Below are 11725 nucleotides of genomic sequence, written 5' to 3'. Positions count from 1 at the left end.
TGAAAGCCCTCGACTCCCTCTATCTTTTTAATAAAGCAACTAGGGTAGAAACACCCTCTAAATAGATCAAACCTAAGAGAGAAGGTGAGTAGGGAGAGAGAGAAGTCAGACCTAGGGTTTGGAATCAAAAAGAAAATGAAAAAGACTGATCAAAACCCGCTGCTGCGTATATAAACTGGACAGGCTCGCTCGAGCGAATACATGGTCGCTCGAGCGACCAGACACAAGAAAACCTCGCTCGAGCGAAGAAAATCTCGCTCGAGCCAAGAATGCAATGCTTCAGGTCTGCAACCCTGGAGCACGCTCGAGCGACAGAATGCTCGCTCGAGCTAGGAACTCGAAAACATACACCTCGCTCGCTCGAGCGAAGAAGATCTCGCTCGAGCGAATAAGCACTACCCTCAGGTCTAAACCAGACGCAGTCGCTCGCTCGAGCGAAGCAAAGATGGATCGAGCCAGAAGACACAAAATACAACCCTCGCTCGAGCGACAAATCCCTGGCTTGAGCGACCAACTAAAAAACTAGACAGCAACAGTTGGTTTACGAACCCAACCAACCTGAGACAAACCTGCCCAACACTTCCTATAACTCCAAATGAGAGAATAAAGGACGACAACAACAATTATTCAATGACAGAATAACCGGAACCTAAGTCCGGATACTATAATCAAATGGAAAAAGACCGGGGTCGCTATAACCTCCCCCCCTTAAAAGAATTTCGTCCCCGAAATTAAGCATAAGTTTATAAAGAACAAGTTTTTCTCAATTCCCAAAGATATTTTATAACAATAATAAACAGCTTGACCCAATACTGGTCACTTCATCTCTTTATCAAGAGGCATCTCACAATATATATAAAACAACATATATTTCAGCCTGCATCACTATTATGCATTATTCCTTTCAATGTTAGCAATCCCCATATCATATTCAATTGCATGATATATACAACACATTCAGCAATGTAATCAACATGTGCAATGCTACACTAAACTTCTAAAATGAAGCAAGTTTCAAGATACACCCATTTACTAAAACATACTCAACGTTTTACAACTTAAGACATATATAAGGCTCTTAAGTTCAACAATATTACAAAATCTAAATACAAGATTACAAATCGATAAACATGTCCGGGTATTTTTCGCGGACTTCCAACTCACGTTCCCAAGTGGCTTCTTCCACTCCGTGATGTTTCCACAAAACTTTGACCAAAGGGATGGTTTTGCCTCGCAAAACTTGATCCCGCCTATCCAAGACCCGAACCGGTCTCTCCTCATACGAGACATCCTCATCAACCACTAAATCGGTCCAATCCAACACATGTGATGGATCTGGCTCATATTTCCGAAGCATACTCACATGAAACACGTCATGTATTCCGGACAGTTGCGGCGGTAAAGCTAAACGATAAGCAGCCTCGCCAATCCTCTCAAGGATCTCAAACGGACCAATGAACCGAGGGGACAACTTCTCGCTCTTCCCAAACCTCATCAAGCCCCGTCTTGGTGATATCTTCAGAAAGACATGATCACTCACCTCAAACACCAAAGGTCTCCTCCTACGGTCGGCATAAGATTTCTGACGACTCTGTGCTGTAACAAGCCTCTTACGGATAAGCTTAACTTTCTCCGTCGTTTCCCTCACCAACTCCGGACCCAACAGAGGTGCATCACCCACCTCGGCCCAACAAACAGGAGATCTACACGGTCGGCCATACAAGGCCTGAAACGGTGCCATACCGATACTAGACTGGAAACTGTTGTTGTAGGCAAACTCCACTAACGGCAAGTGCCTCTCCCACGACCCGCTAAAGTCTAGAACACAACCCCGAAGCATATCTTCAAGGATCTGAATAATACGCTCGGACTGCCCGTCAGTCTGAGGATGATAAGCCGTGCTAAAGGTCAACTTAGTGCCTAAGTGTAGACACCCCATTTTTGACCGTCCTCAAGACTTGGACGTCACCGTTCGAACACTCGGTGATCATCCATGAACGTGTTCGTTTGGAGTTCCCGGAGGTCTCGGCTCGTGCGCCCTGCCTCAGGATCTCCGAACTTGACCGTTTGGTGTCTGGTTTTGCACCGAACACTCGTGTTTTGCCTTGGAAGGGCAGGGAGTGCCTTATGAGGCATCCCCACACACCACCGGCAGTGGCTAGAGGCCACCGGCTGGTCTTTTGCTGCCATCGGCACTTTTGTTTGCCGGTCGGCACATTTTATTGCCGGTCGGCATAGTTTGTTGCCGGTCGGCACTGTTTTTTGTCGAAGTGACATTTTTGGGCAGCCGACCACTGTTCATCCACTTTATGGAGATATTTTGTGCCAGCTGTGATAGCTGGCACCAACTCTTCCCCCCTCCATACACGTGTATGGAGGGATCTCCCTCTAGCCAAGCTTGTTGTATAAGCTTTGCAAGAGGGAGTCCTATAAGAGAGGGGCTTTCCTCTTGGATCTAGGTTAGACTTTTGGAACCAAAAACCAGAGCTTTGAGATATAGATACATATTATCTCTATATCTCCCTCTCTCCCCTCCTTTGTGTGTGTTTCCTTGGCCTAAAGGTTGTTTTTACCTTACTTTTGCACCATTACACACACTATTACACCTTATTCTGAGATTGAGGAACTTGGGGGGTTGTTTCTTGAGTTTTTGGACTGGTTTTGGTCAAAAGAAGAGGGCTAGACCATTTGTTCTTCAAGGGTTCTTCAAGGGTGAGCATCTTGCTTTTTATTCCCCAAACTTGCAATAGTTTTCTACCTATCTTGCTTGCTGTTTTAACTCTTGTGTATAACATGAAAAAGGCTTATATTTTCATGCTTTAGAACTTTCATTAAGGTCATTTTGTGGTTTGAGTGTAAACTCACTCTATTGGGCCTTGTTTAGTCACTTTTGTTGCCTCTTTGGTTAAGCTTTGGTCATCCTTGTATTTTGATCTCTTCACCACTGAAAATCAGTATATTTTTAGTGTTAAAAAAGTCGGTTTGAAGTCTTGCATAGGGGAGGGACACCCCTCTCCCTTTATGGTCTTGTTTCCTTGAGTTGTGGCCCAAAAGAGTGACATGCATGCTTTCTTGGTTTTTGCTTCATTTCAGAACTTTTTGGGTGTTTTTAGGTCATGTGGGATCTCTGTTTTTGGCCGGATTTGTGCCTCCTTGTATGCTTGTAATACTTGTTTTGCATTGCTCCATTTTGCTTAGAAGTGTATCTCATGATTAGGCCATGATTCTTGTGTGTGTTGGCTTAGTTCCATGAAGCTTTTGGGATTGTTTTTCCATGCTTAAGGTCTGTTGATTATCCATTTGGTCATGCTTGGCATGTTTGTCATAGGTGCTATGTATTTTGGCTTGAAAGCTTTGAGCATTTTGACCTCTAGCATGCATGGTTGTGATTACCCTCATGATTTAACATCATCTAGGACCACATTTTAGTCCAAGAATCATGTTTGTATGTGTGCATGCATGACCTCTTTTGTGCCTTAAGGGTGTACCCTCTTATGCCTAGGAATGAGCCTTAGTGCATATGCCTCTTGGGAGTCACCTTAGCTGCCATTTTAGGAGGGTTTGGAGTCCTATCTTGGTCTGCAAAATTCTGTTTTTACTTGTTTTAATCATGCCATGAGAGGTCATGTTGGTGGGGGTAAGTTGTCTCCTTTTTGCGCCTTAATCTTGGGACCATAACTTTGCTTGTTAACATGAGATGTTGCCCATCATTTTGAGCAGTTTTTGGTGCTGTTTTGGGGTGGACTAAGGTCTGTCCCTTTATGGTTCAAGGCCCCCATTGCATGTTTGCTTCATGTTTGTTGTATGGTTGTTCCATCAAGCCTCGTAGCATGTAAATCCCATTCCCAAATTGGTCCATATTTGCATCATACTTGCATCTTGTATGCTTGGCATTACACATTTGTCATGTTGGTTGCATAGTACTTGTTTGTGTCTTGCATAATTGGTATCATGTTGCATTTGAGCCTTGTGAGCATGACATGCATTGCATTCACTTGGTTTGGGGTGTCAAACCAAGTGTGGGAATCAAGGAACATTCATACTTCAAGTGATGTAATGTGCCTCGATTCCCGGTCACCGGGGCCTTTGACTTCAACTTGATAAGGCTCCGGATCCCATTTTGTTTGTTGCATGCATCCTTACATCAAATGGCAAATTTGACTCTTTGAGCCGCCATGCACCATTGATGGCTCGAGGATCGAAGGTCATGCTTCTTTGAGTTCAAAACATGATAGGAAGCATAACCATGCTCACATGTACCTGAAAACCCCATGCCATGCACTGTCCGTTCCCTGTTTGCTGTCAAATTGTCTTCTGCAGGAAGTTTCTGCCGACTGGCAGAATTTTGTGCCGACTGGCAATCTATGGAGTGCCGATGAATCCAACAAATGCCGGTGGAAATTATGAAGTGCCGGTGGGAATTCTGTCTGGCCGGTGGTGCTCTGCAGCATGTAAGGAACCTGCTCCAAGACTTGGGCAATTTTCAGAGAGACAAGGCATTACAAACAGAGGTGGCAGGAGTATGGTACGGGTTTTTCGGGCGAGTCAAGTTCCGAGCATGCATCATCCGCACATCCCGAGGCGGAGGCTGCGGCCACCCTCTTCTTTATTTTGCATCTTTTCTTTTAATTAATTAGAATTTTTGTAATAATTTTATTTGTTTATTATTTTGGGACTGTAATATTCATTTGGACCCTCTGAGTGAGGGTAAATATGTAATAAGTGTGGGTGAGTGTGTGTATGTCTTCCAATCCCCATTTCTTTCTTCCCTTTTATTTACCTGCTTATGGTGGTAGATTAGGGCATTTTTTGAAATTAGCATACCTTATGCTATGCATGCGTGCATCCATGCATTTGTATTACATGCATTAGGCTCGGTACATCACGCTAACTGCATTTGTACTTCAAAATTCTAAACCGAATATGTGATAATTGTGCATTTTCACATGCCATGTTTAGGTCTAGCCGAGCCTGCCTAGATTGCATTTTGCATGTGATGCATTAGTCATTTTTAACATGAGCTAGGACACGCATGTTTGCTAACTAGTTTACTGTTTTGGCACGGAGTACGATGTAAGTATTTATGCTTTAGCATCCCGCATGCGTGTGAGTGTTACCATGACGGTATGCCCGCAATGCAGCTAAGTGCTTATGTGTTAAACTGCTTTGAATGCCTGTGGGTGGAGGTTGGATTGTTTGAGTTGGAAAAACTCGTTGAAATCCGCATTTTTAGCCTACTTGCGAGTAGCAAATTCAAAACATTTTCCAAAACAAACGGATATGCAATGCTTACTTCCAAATTAGGCAATCTAGTCTATACTTGTTTGCTGCGCGCATAACATAGTAATTCTAGGCTAATAATTGGTTTAAGAACACGTAATGTTTTCAAAACGGATATCACGGTTAGTAGAGGCCGGTCTTCGGACCGGGCGAAAGGGGGTGCTCATAGCTGACCTTCCCCGATCGTACCCAAGCTCCCGAGCCGAGACAACTCCGGTGATGACGGACATGTGGCCTTCGGCACCGAGTCAGGGTTTCCTAAATTTCCCCATTTAAAAATATTTAGGTGGCGACTCTGTATCTGGCAAAGCAGTCCATGTTTGGCACTACTTTTTCAAAATCTGTTTCTTAAAACGATTTTCCAGATTTGGACTCTTTGGTTCAGATTAAGAACCGTGACACAAATCGAGTCCGAACTGTAGCGTGAGGCCCACGCGGGCGCGTCTACAGTTTCTGGCGACTCTGCTGGGGATTTAGAGAGCTTGACTCGAACTCGTGATATCCTGTTTTGATTTCGCTTATGTGTTTCTTTGCATCGCATGTGCATTGGTGCGCCTAGGACACCGTGTTTGCCATCTGCCATTCCTGAACGGTTTGCCGGAGGCTTGTCTTGTCAAGGCATGACCATAAGGCTGATCGGTTATGGGCTCTGACAGTATGGGAGCACAAACCCCGGTTTTTACCAGGGCACCCTTTTGACCATTCGACCTAGTGCATATTTGGAATCCATAGTGACCATTCCAAACTAGGACATGTTGCTTACCCGATAGGTTGTTTGAAACTGCTGTGTGCATAGTGAAACCCTAGTTCCTGACAAAATAGGACAGGGAAACCCTACCCCAACATAGGGGTGTTTTGGCTCTCTCTTACTTGCTATGTGCTTTTAGAGTGTATCTCTACAGGAATGCATATACCAGTTTACAAGTCTGGGCATTAGGCCTGTGGGCATCAGCATCAGTATTTGGGGAATCAGTTTTACCTAAGGGTATCAGTTTACAGGCAGATATTTGGGAAACAGTGATCAGTATTGGGTACATTCATCCTAGTATGCTCAAATCTATTCCAGTGAAATTAGGCTGAGATGCTCTCTGTTTTCCCTTTTGCAAGGTAGTCCTGGAACCATAGCTTCAGAAGGCTCCGATATCCCCCGAGGTTCATCGGACTTGTGCTGATAGACTTTGTCAGGTCAGAGATTCAGTTCAAGGGTAATCAGGGCTAGAGAAGGCTAGTCAGGCACAGACCACCTGTACAACAGCTACCAGATCAGTGATCTTTGAGCAGTCGGGCTGAGATTTCCAAGTCTGCTACCGACACAGATATACCGGTTGCTCAGTTAGATTAGAACAGTATGTCAAGTCTGGAAGAGATGGTGCGCCAACTCCAGGATAGTGTGAAAGCCATACAGCAAGACACTGTCCATCAAGCAGAATTCGCCAAGCAACAGGCTGTGGTCATAGCCCAACAGGCAGAGACAATTGCCAGATTGGAGCAGCAAACTGGAGTATCTACTTCACACCAGGTTCCTCCCCCACCAAGAGTTCCCATACTCGGGGAGGCAACCCATGTCCAGGATGATACGGACATTCCAGTCGGGCCAGTTCCACCCCCGATTCTGCCTCAACTATCCAAGGCACCCACTCCTATCAACCAATCAGATTCTCCCTTCGAGCCCAAGGTGGAGCCCGGGGCATTAAAAATGCACAAGCTTGAAAAGCTGTTCAAGAAATCTCAAGGTGTGAAGTCCATTCCGGACATTGGAGATGGATACACTGACGCAGCCGTGACGCTGCCAGATCGGTTTAAGATGCCACAAATTGATCGTTTTGACGGGTCTGGGGATTCCATGGTGCACCTACGACTATTTTCAGACGTCCTAAGGCCAATGGGCCTCACTAGACTGCAGAAGCTATCTTTATTTGGCCAGACCCTGTCAGGTGTAACGGCCGCATGGTATGCCAAATTGGAGGATGACGTCAAGAGAAGTTGGGATGAGATGGTGGAGGCCTTCGTCGCACAATATTCATACAATACACAAATCGAGATTATGACCCGTGATCTTGAGACGACGAGGCAGGAGCCTAAGGAGAGCTTCTCAGAATTCGTGGCCCGGTGGAGGGCCAAGGCCTCAATGATGACCATTAGGCCAACAGATAAGGATCAGATACGGATGGTTGTGCGCAATCTCCAGCCCAAACTAATGCAGAAAATGATCGTGCTTCCCTTCCCTACCTTTTCAGATTTGCATGAGATGGGAGTACAGATCGAGGATGCTATGAAGCAGGGCCTCATTGACCAGGAGAAGGAGCAGCCCAGGAGGGCGTTTACCCGCAGTTCGAATGCGACCACCAGTGGTGACGCAGCTGCAAGATCTTCCGAGGTGGACATGGTCGCCACCACCACACCAAGAACAGCTACCCCATTCACCGGTGCATCCGGAAGTAGCTCACAAAAAACCAAATATCCACCGCGAGTCAAGAGGGTCTTCACTCCACTTCATATGCCTTTGTCAAAGGCTCTTGAGGTCTTACTCCGGAAAGGATATCTGAAACCGTTGGAACAACGCCCCCTACCCGATCCTATCCCTGCAAAGCATGACCAGACTAAGTATTGTGCGTACCACCAACAAACCGGTCATGAGACCGATAGCTGTTTTCGTCTGCGCCATGATGTACAAGATTTGTTTGACAACAAGGTCATTGTCGCACCAGCTCAGTAAAGTCTATCACCACTGGATCAGTGAACTCGGGGGATAGTACGAATATGTGATCAGGGGATGAACCACCTATGGACGGCACTCAGTTTACTCCAGATGTGGCGTGTGGCACGCACTGTTTTGAGCATTCACAAATGCTGGTTTTTGTAGCTTCTGACTTGGGTGTTGAGTCATTTTTGTGGTTTTGTTTTGAGTCTGTCTCTTTGTTTTGAGTCAGTCTTTTTGATTAAGGGTCTGTCTTGTTGTATCGAGTCAGTTCTATTGTACAGAAGTCGGGTGATTCCGGGGGTGTTACTTCGGATATCACTATTTTGCTTTGTGTTTGTCCTTTTGAGTCTGTTTCTGCCAGGGAGCCAGTTGTGCCAACAAATTTGAATGAACAACAGTGATTTTCACACTCTTGTGTTTGCTTCTACCGTGTGCCAGTTGCGCTAGAAATTCTAAACGAGATGGCAATATTTGACTAGAAGCTGTGCCTTTTCTGTGCCTTGAAGTCATTGTAATGACCTAAGCTTTTCAAAACCTTTTTGAACACTGTGGTGATAAAAATGAAGAGGAAGGAATTCCTCAGATTTTGCAAAATTTGATCAAACTGAGGGAAAGAAAGGCGTGCTAAGCCCTTAATGAATGAGATCATGTTTGTTAATGTGAGTACTGAGAAGGATCCTGGCTTGATCCAGATTGGTCCCACACTGTCTTCAGCGCGAGCGATTTGTCGCTTTCTTAAAAACTTTCGAAAAATGTTTTGCGCAGTCCTGTGAAGACTTGTGTGGAATCGCCCTTGAGATTGTGCAGCCGAGGATCGCTCTCAGCCTCAAGATTCTGTCCATTTGTTTTCAAACCTCGGACTTAAATTCAGAATGATCAACGGTCAACCGCCATATGAGGCCTGTGTGGCCAGATTCGATGCAGCCCTCGGACAAGAGGCAAGAAAGTTAGATCAAGAAGATTAGACCTCATCAGAAGAAGCTTGCAAAGCTAGAATAGAAGTACCCTTCAAACTAGGGGTAAAAATGTCAGATATGCTCGAAGAGCCGAAGATGGATCCTTCAGTAAATCAATACAACAGCCACTCTCCTGGATACGGATGGCTTCAAAACCCTAAAACCATTTGGCATGGATTTGTTACACTTTTACCCTTTGAGAGGCTCGCTGGGCCGAAAACCCGAAAGGGCGACCCAGGCAAAAGTTAGAGCAAGAGAAAAATACAAAAAAGAAAAAATGCAAAGAAAAGAACAAAAAAGAAAATAAAAAAAAAAGGAAATGAAATGAAAAGAAATCAAAAGAAAAGAAATGAAAAGAATTGAAAAGAAAAGAAAAACAAAGCTCGCAAGGTCGAAAACCTGCATCGGACGCCTTGGTAAAAGTTAGAGCCTAAAAAGGAGAGGTTAAATACCCGAGTGTACCTTAACCCCGAACTACGTAAGGCTTGATTCCCATCTTTGGGATACGTAGGCAACTTCATTCTGAAGTCCAGCCGTAAAATACTTCAAATTCAACTTGTGTCCATGTGATGGTTCTAGTCATTTTTGTCTTTTCTGTATCTGGGAGTTCGGTTGCAATCGTCGCTCTGAGGACTGATTACAATACACTACGGTGCCATTCAGACAAGGGACAACTTTCCCTTGCCATTCAATGCGCTGCGGTGCCGTGCAAACAAGGGGCAACTTTCCGTTGCCATGTAGCTCTCTTTGAGCAAAGGGGGCAATTTTCCTCCAAATCCGAGGTTGTGCATCTCAAGAGTGGGTTTCGTGCTTGTTAAGCATTGGCCGTTTGCAAAAATAGTTTTTGAGAATTTCTACTGAAGCTGACTACTTTTCTTGAAAATTGTTCCATCTTTTCCAAAAACTGGACCATTTCTTGGACCCAAAAAAGGAAAATTTTCAGTGCTCATAGCCTGACTTGCATGATTTCAAATCAAAAATCGAACAAGTGTGTTAATCTAACTCTCATATTGGTCAAAAATTGTTTTCGTAGAAAACCAAAAATAAATGGTCAAAATGATGAACTAGGGGCACAGTTGAGTCAGGTTTCCTGTCTTTTCCCCATTTTCAACATACTTGCCAAGAAGGGCACTCTACCTGCCAGAAAAGGGCACAACTGAAGTCAATAACAAAGGGCTAAAAGCTCTCTCATCCTCCAAGCAACGAGGAATCAAGTCAAGTACGAAGCACGAACTAGAATGGGGCAAGATGTTCCACTCCCTCATCTGGACAGATCTAACCACATCCAAACTCCCCAGCAGGGCATCATCAACCGATGTTAGCTGCAGATTTGCTACACACCCAGTTGTAGCACAACCCCTCTATGGGAGAAACTTACTGTTGTGAGCAAGAGTCTGGTAAAATACCAAGGGCAAGAGCCCACAATTTCCAGCTTATCCATCAACCACCCAGGGGAGAGATGAAAAACGAGAGATTAAAGAATAGAGAGATGTGCGCTGAGAGAAAAAGCGAGAAAAGGGTTTTGAGAGAAAAACCGAGCTTGAGAGCCGAGTGATGTGAGAATCACAAATAAGAAAGGGTGGGAATAATACCCGGTGAAACAGGCTCCCTGTGCACGTCTGTGTGTCGTGTCTTTTGTTTTGTTTGTCTCGATTCTTGCTTTGAGTCGTTCCGAGCGTGTCTCGACGTGTTTAGGTTGTTTACCTTTTGTTTTCCGTTGTTGAGTCTTTCTCGCTGTGTTCAGTCGTAGGCTCAATACCTGGTCGAAAACTCATCTCTCAATTTCAAAAATAAATCGTTTTGTGCTCAGAGTGCTGTGCCATCCTTCACGTTTGTGCAAAAAGAGATTCTTTTTTTTCATAAAACTACAGGGTCCACCCCCGATAAGTGTGAACGGTGAAACCAGGACCTATCTGAAGCTATGATGGTTCCAGACTGCAAAGCAAAGACAAAAGAGCGAAAATCGAAGTATCTGAGTTTGTGTCAACTTCAGAAAATTCCGTGATTGTACTCCGGACGTACCTCTTCAGGGCCTTGTCAATGCTCCGAAATATGAGTGTACCTCTACCTCAGGCGCAAGATCAATCCTGCTTCAAGGTTATGCACTCTTCCACTTACATTGTTATGCATCCACTTCACTTGCATTGTAATGCATTATACCTATCAAGTTTCTTCCTCAGTCATGCACGATATTGTATGCACGGTTCATTCAAAGAAGTTCTGTTCTAAGGTCATTCACTTTCGTGTATCAATCACACACACTCACTTTAGTGTATCAATCACACTTCATTCGCTTAGTGTATCAATCACACTTCATTCACTTAGTGTATCAATTACACTCTAATTTCAATTACACTCTAATCTACCTAGTGTATCAATCACGCTTCAGTTACGCTCTCATTCATATAGTGTATCAATCACACTTCATTTGCCTTAGTGTATCAATCACACTTCACCCACTTTGAGTATCTATCACCCACATTCTCATTTAGTGTATCAATCACACTCTCTTCACTCAGTGTACCAATCACATTTCTTTCATTTTGTGTATCTATCACACACATTCTCGTTTTCTGTATCACACTTCATTGATTTAGTATATCAATCATACTTGTTCACTAAGTGCATCTATCACACTTCGTGTTCACCTTTAGTGTATCAATCACACTCTGTTCACATAGTGCATCTATCACACTTTGTGTTCGCTTTTAGTGTATCAATCACACTCTGTTCACATAGTGCATCTATCACACTTTGTGTTCCCTTTTAGTGTATCAATCACACTTTG

Source organism: Camellia sinensis, chromosome 6, assembly GCF_055761805.1.
Source record: "Camellia sinensis isolate YWXY chromosome 6, ASM5576180v1, whole genome shotgun sequence".
Lineage (NCBI taxonomy): Eukaryota > Viridiplantae > Streptophyta > Magnoliopsida > Ericales > Theaceae > Camellia > Camellia sinensis.
This window is presented reverse-complemented; position numbering follows the sequence as displayed.